Source organism: Podarcis raffonei, chromosome 4, assembly GCF_027172205.1.
Source record: "Podarcis raffonei isolate rPodRaf1 chromosome 4, rPodRaf1.pri, whole genome shotgun sequence".
In the NCBI taxonomy this organism is placed as follows: Eukaryota; Metazoa; Chordata; class Lepidosauria; order Squamata; family Lacertidae; genus Podarcis; species Podarcis raffonei.
Genome location: NC_070605.1, coordinates 101,164,195 through 101,171,752, shown reverse-complemented (window position 1 = coordinate 101,171,752; position 7,558 = coordinate 101,164,195). Strand labels below are relative to the sequence as shown.

General features: G+C 38.6%; 1 long non-coding RNA gene across 1 annotated transcript; it reads left to right on the top strand.

The window, feature by feature from the left end:
* Positions 1–4,077: 4,077 nt before the first annotated feature.
* LOC128411995 (uncharacterized) lies at positions 4,078–7,025 on the top strand. The gene is made up of 2 exons (XR_008329998.1): positions 4,078–4,828; positions 6,135–7,025. It is a non-coding gene; the product is annotated as an uncharacterized LOC128411995 (long non-coding RNA).
* The last annotated feature ends 533 nt before the right edge of the window (positions 7,026–7,558 follow it).

Sequence of the window (7,558 nt, the reverse complement as noted above, 5' to 3'; positions counted from 1 at the left end):
TACAGAGATTTAAAGCCACTGAGGGCTGGACAAATAGGCATCAATATAGCCTAATTATATACACAAAGCAGCAGATGAAGCTTATACAACTCAACCCCTGAAGAACTGGGCCACCTATACAAGCATTATTGAAGCAAACATAGCTACAGCTTTTGTCAGTGCTTTTAATGCTATATTGAGAACTGTTGTCTAGATGTTGCACAGTGCAGGTACAGTGTGGGATGCACAAAATGCACCAATATGCTCAGATCTGCCACATAGCATCTGCTGATATTCAGTAACCAGCCTTCTGTAAGATCAAGTTGCAGAAGTCAAGTTCTAGGCAGAAATAAACCGCAACGTGGTCCAATTCCTTTGATCCTCTACACCACTGAAACTTTGGATATTGTTTTGCTTTTGAGGCAAAGATTGTACAGTAGTCTTTTCCAACCCTAGAAAAGATGCCACATTTACTGAGTAATAGCAACGTATATGACTCTTAAACCAAGACTTTAAAATCTTTCCTGAATGATTAATTTCTATTATCTGTGAATATGTATAGTCTAAGTATGTTTTCTCAAAGTATGGACTAGTTCTATTACTGTATGCCCCCTGACTTGTGTTGGAGAAATTTAAAAGGGGGTTTCCAGACTGGAGCGTACACTCACAGAAACCCAGAAGAAAAGGATGCAAGCTCCAGGTGAAAATATAGGTCTTTATTGAAATGCAAATGTGCACAGGGACAGCCTCAAAAATAAGGAGGAGGCTGCAAAGAACCCCATACAAAGCAATTTTTAAAAATACTTTCCAGAATACACATGTCATTTCTATTCACCAATCAAAGGATCACAGCAAACTTAATACTTGCAACCCAATGTCATCATCCTGAACCAATCAAAATCATTTGACTCTTCAGATCAGCCCTTATCATAATATCATGTGACTACATATAAGCATTTTTCAGTGTCTTTCTTTATTAAGACTTTGACTAATTTTCCTGTTCACTACATGTCCCCCCAATATTCTCTTTCATCTGTCTACAAAACAATTCAAAAATAATCACAATTGCCATGTCTAGCTGATTCTCTTTTCATGCCTACAACGGCCATCATAGAGTCTAACAGTTTATTTTTTTTCAGTGTTCTGGATTAGACATTCACTATATACAGTACCTGTTGTCTTTGTCCATGGAGTTTTCTTGGCAGGGATACTGGAGTGGCTTGCCGGTTCCTGCTCCAGGTGGATCACGTTTGGTCAAAACTCTCCACTATGACCTGTCCATCTTGGGTGGCCCTGCACAGCATAGCTCATAGCTTCTCTGAGTTATTCAAGCCCCTTTGCCACGGCAAGGCAGTGATCCATGAAGGATTCTACTTTCTTGGGCTCCATGATCACTGCAGATGGTGAAAGCAGTCACGAAATTAAAAGACGCCTGCTCCTTGGGAGAAAGGCAATGGCAAACCTGGACAGCATCTTAAAAAGCAGAGACATCACCTTGCCAACAAAGGTCCATATAGTTAAAGCCATGGTTTTCCCAGTAGTGATGTATAGAAGTGAGAGCTGGACCATAAAGAAGGCTGATCGCCAAAGAATTGATGCTTTTGAATTATGGTGCTGGAGGAGACTCTTGAGAGTCCCATGGACTGCAAGAAGATCAAACGTATACATTCTTAAGGAAATCAGCCCTGAGTGCTCATTGGAAGGACAGATCGTGAAGCTGAGGCTCCAATACTTTGGCCACCTCATGAGAAGAGAAGACTCCCTGGAAAAGACCCTGATGTTGGGAAAGATGGAGGGCACAAGGAGAAGGGGACGACAGAGGATGAGATGGTTGGACAGTGTTCTCGAAGCTACCAACATGAGTTTGACCAAACTGCGGGAGGCAGTGGAAGACAGAAGTGCCTGGCGTGCTCTGGTCCATGGGGTCATGAAGAGTCGGACACGACTAAACAACAACAACAACAATATACAGTACCTAAAAGCAGCTCATTCTGTACTGTAAAAGGCAGGTACAGGCCCTTTTATTTTATCTAGGTCACAGACTCAAGAGAAAATGGAATAATGAAAATACAGTTTTATGAAATTATTATTTTCTCCAACATTTGTGACTCTCAGAGAACATAAGAAGAGCTATGCTGGATCAGTCTAAAGGCCTATCTAGTCCAGCAAACTGTTCTCACAGGGATCAACCAGATGCCTATGGGAAGCCTGTGAGCAGGACCTGAGTGTGACAACCCTCTCTTGGCTCCATACATCTTCAATTCATCAACTACTCCCCACCCTATACCACTCATCATCACTATTCTATGTTATCCAACATAAAGAGAAAGCAGGGGACCATTATGCAGCTCATTAGCTACTGCCCTCACGGTATCCTAATCTTCAGTGAAAGAACTGGGACTGAAAGACCAATAAAACATGGGGATGTACTGGACCTAAGTTATAAGCAAGCACAATATGTGTCTGCATAATCTATTTTCTGCTTCTGTTAAGCCGGGGGACCTTAATTTATAATTACTGTGCTTTTTGGAGAACGTGTCATTCTGTAAGCACCTGATCCCTCCACTTTAATCCTAGGTATTTTGGTCCTAGAATAAGCTTGGTTTCAGTTGAGTTAGAATATTGGCAAAGTGTTAAGCTGAATTTTCCCATCAAAGCAAGTGCATTAAACAATGCAGTGAGATGCAAGAACAAACCACGTCAAAAATATTATTATGATCCATGGGCTTTCATATTACAGGGACATTCACTTAAAACAAAGAACCGGTATGAGTAAAAAATAATAATAACTCTTCAGAACAGGATGTACTGTATAGTCAAGGAACTATCTTGAATATAAACACTATTACTACGATAGATTCTGTTTGTGAAACTGGATCACATTTGAGCCTACTTACAGCAAGTAAGACCACGCCTTTCTTTCGATCACCTTGTTTCACTAAATCATTGTGTTTTGTTTTTGAGTACTAGAAGCCAGCTTTAAAGTTATATATATGTAACCACTTTTCAAGCTTAGGTTATGAAAACAAAATTAAACCTTGAACTAGCTGTCAGGCTGATGGTTACCTCCTTGCAGCAGTTTATTGGCAACTGCTGTTGGCATGGAAACAGCTTAGTTGAATGCAAACATAACATCCTGATATCATTCATGATGTCACAAACAGTGTAAGCTCCAAGTCTTGGCAAAGTCCAATATAGCTAACAGCTGGACCAAGTCTACACACTGTCATGATGGATGCTCATAGCAGGTGATGAAGGGGTTTATTTTGGAGAAATATTAAGTTTTCATATGGGTGTAGTTTTGATCTGATCTGCAGATTGGTATGTCAGCCAGTACCCATAAAAACTGAGGTCAAGGTCAATCAATACTAAAAAGCTTTGCCACTGATTCAAGACATAGCTTTGCCAATGTCATGGAACACTCAGTGCAGAAACAGTTACCAGCCCATATTAAGAAAAGCTGGAAAGGAAAACACCTTTGTGGCTATCTCCTATCGAGGCTATTACTATTAAGAGAGTTAATATGGACAAATAGTGGGCAGCTTACAGGGAATTGCTGTGGGACGCAAACTGAAATCAATGGAAAATGTAAGGAGCCATGTTATGGACTGGTTACAATATCAGTTACATGAAATGTTTAAATTAGATAGGGGAAAAATGGTTTTTTGGACCAAAGCTCACAATTCAAAAAAGAACTTCTATAAAACAAAGAGAAACTTTTGTCTAAAATGTATAATCTGTTATTAGACTGGGAAACAAAAGACGGGCAGTAGATATAGAACACAAATAGATTTTAACCACTGGGAAAACTCTGAAAAAGTGACTTGAAGTTTACAGCATGTTATTTTTTAGAGTTAGAGAGTTTGGATTTGATATCCCGCTTTCACTCCCCTTCAGGAGTCTCAAAGCGGCTAACATTCTCCTTTCCCTTCCTCCCCCACAACAAACACTCTGTGAGGTGAGTGGGGCTGAGAGACTTCAGAGAAGTGTGACTGGCCCAAGGTCACCCAGCAGCTGCATGTGGAGGAGTGGAGACACAAACCCGGTTCACCAGATTACGAGTCCACCGCTCTTAACCACTACACCACACTGGCTGGAGAACTACTTGAAAATGATTCACATGTGACATTTAACTCCGAGTAGGCTTGCTAAGATGTATAAGACTGAATCAGGTAAGTGTTGTAGATGCAAAGAGATGGAGGGAACATTCATTCATATGTGGTGGACTTGTAAAAGGGTAAAATAGTATTGGGAAATGATCCATAATGAATTGAAAAGAAATGTTTAAATGTACTTTCCCTCCCAAAATAGAGTCCTTTCTGTTGGGGATAATTCAGACTGAAATTCCCAGGTGTCAAAAAAGGTTATTTATGTATGCTACTACTGCGGTCCGTGTTTTGTTAGCCCAAAGATGGAAAACGAGCGAGGTCCCAACCAAAGAAGAATGGCAACTTAAGTTGATAGAATATGAACAACTTGCAGGCTTAACATATAGAATAAGAGAACAAGAACATATGTTTAAAGAAGATTGGAAAAATTGCTAAAATGTACAAAACAAATTCTAAAATGTGTTGGAAATGTAAAGAGAAAGAGGACACTTTCTATCAGATGTGGTGGACATGTATTTTGGTAAAGGCTTTCTGAGAAATGATATATAACGAGTTAAAGAAAATATTTAAAAATACATTTGTCAAAAAACCAGAAGCCTTTTTACTAGGTATAATAGGTGAAGAGTTCCCAAGAGAAGATAAAAAACTTTTTATGTATGCAATGACGGCAGCGAGAATGCTACTAGCCCAGAGATGGGAAGAAGGAAGAAGGAGAAGTACCAGCAAAAGAAGAATGGCAGGTGAAACTGATGGAGTATGCGGAAATGGCAAAACTGACATTTCTAAAGAATGGAGTAAATTTGTAATTTATTTAAAAGACCATTGTAAACAGTTAAAAACTTTGGCAGGGATGTAAAGACACTTGTAATGTGAAATTTAAAATGGTAATTATGGTTATATAATAGATAGATAAGGGTAAAAGATGCAGTAAATTTAATCTTAAAGATGGAACCCATGGAGGGAGGGAAGGCAGTCTAAGGGTTTGAAAGAACTCTGTATTGTAATGTTTGAAATGGTTTTGTTTTATATGTACAATTTTTTTCAAAAACTTAATATAAATTATTTTAAAAAGGAAAATGTTTATTGAATATATGGGAAATAATTGTGTACAGCTGAAATCGCTGGCAGCATTAAGATAAATTCAACAGTATAAATAAGTTTTGATGGATGCAATAATGGAATACTGAATGGTATAGTTTTTGTAAAATATGCAGGGATTTCTGATATGTAAAATGAACCATGGAAAGAGAAGAAGGGAAGTCACTGATATATTAAGGATGTAAAATGAGTATTTTAAATTGTAAAACAGAATATATATAGAGAGAGAGAGAGAGAGAGGAGAGCAGGAAGTATGGAGAAAGAGCTTGCTTAATTCCCCATTGTTCCAAAACAAAGGTGAGCTGTTTTAGGTGAGATATTCAGGGAGAATGAGCTCTAGGACTACAAATGACATAATATTGTATATACAAATAGTTTATGTTATACATATATATATATATATATACTCTGTTTTTCTTGCGGAAAAAAGAAAATGAAAATTGAGAAAAATAATTAATTCACAATGAGTTGGCAGAAATGTCGTCGCCCCCCCCCCCCCGTGTGGCTGCAAGCATTTTGCGGTTGTCTTATCTGTGTTGCTGGGCAAACCTGCATGTACCACTGGGTAGAAAAGAACTCCAGTTACAGCATTCATAGTCGGGGAGCACAGGAGAATCTGTTGGAGATGGGAGACTGATGGAATGATCCTGTGAAAGCATGGAATACTTTGTGAAGAGCTTGTCTGAGGGATGCTGGACAACTTGCAAGACTTCTGGACTCAGAGAGCCAAGGCAGCTGCAGAACTTAGCCACTGAGCTTTGCACTTGCTGTGTGGACTAAGGAAGGACTTTGTAAACTAGAACCCTCTCTGGGCTCAGAGAGTAAAGCCTTGTAGCAACTGTAAATAGTGTGGATTATAGCATCTGTGTTTCTGTTTGCCAAGTAAACACCACAGTTGCTTCCTGTGGTGAGCTTAACTGCTTGACTGAATGTCTGTGGTGCCAATAGGCCATTTTGGGCAGCCAAGCCACTACTTGAAAGGGCAGCAAGACTTCTTAAATGGTGGTGGAGCGGAAAACCCTTGACTGCCTTCTATTTATTAAAGGTGAGACAGGTTTTTAATGTTTTAATTAGTTTTTTAAAAGTATTGTTTTGTTGTTTTGTTGCTTTGTTGTTCATTGACTGAAGCTTCTTTGGCAGGAAGGGAAGGATAAAAAATTGATTGATTGATTTAAAAGGTATTTAGATTCTTGCCACCCCGCCGAAAATTCTTCAATATCTAGTGACTGACGTAACCAGTGACTAGAAGTCAAGAAAAGAAAAACTTCCTTAGGTGGCAGGCTTCAACCTAGTTATAACAAGCTGTAATGAAATAAAACAGTGAAATCTTTGCATTACATTGCAATTTCAATCAGATGTAACCTAATGAGTGAGATGAGTTCCTCGGCACCAGTGAGGATCAGCTGAGCTTCAATTAATGCACTGATTCAATTAAATAAAGCTTGAAACTCAGAACGTAATCCATGCTCAACCCTTGAGATTGAGTGGGAAGAAAACTAAATAAATAGTTTGTAGCTCTTGGAAAGAAAAGTAATTAATTGAATGTTAAAGGTGATTCCTTCCTACCTTGGCATTTCACAACTTTAAAGTTACATTTAGTTGCATTTGAACTAAGTATAATTGTGTTTCAGATTACACAGAAAAGAAGAAGAAACAGCAAAGATTTATGTAAGATGAGCTGATTGGCCCAATTCACACCCATCAGTTCTACAAGGGAAAATGAACTGCTGTTTCAATTACTATTGCCACCAGTTGAAGGAAGGAAAGCTGAGGCTTCACTTTTAAAATAAATATACTGATTTTGATGTTTTGAAGTAAAGCCTTTCCCTACAACTGCATTATTTTTATTTTTATTTTTTTAGGAGCAATGCCCCAGAAAAAAAAATGGAAAAGGCAACCCCCCCCCAAATGAGGCGAGAAATACTAACAATTTTAAAGCTATTATTAAGAAGACACTTCAGCAGCTGATGGACTTTATAAGTGGCTATTAACTTTTTGTCTCTGCTAAAAGGCTTTTTATAAAAAATGGAGGCAGAATAAAGCGAGAGAAGAGTGATGAAAGTAACATATTAGAAACTACCTAAGAAGCAATGACTAGCAATGAAGGATCATTTTGAAAAAAAGCAAAGGTTAACAGACTCTCATCCTCAGGTCCTTGCTTTTAAAAATTTGAAAACATTTTAACACCGTAGCCCCTGTCCCCAACTCGCCTTGCATAGGTTTCACTTCACTCTACTATGGGTTTACCGTTAGTTCCTTGTGTAAAGCAGATTTTGGCAACTGAAGTCTGTAACAGTTGTTGATTTCAAAACACCTGGGAGCAAGGTGAGCTTACCTGCATAACTTATAACCCAGTGACACTAGTAGCTGGT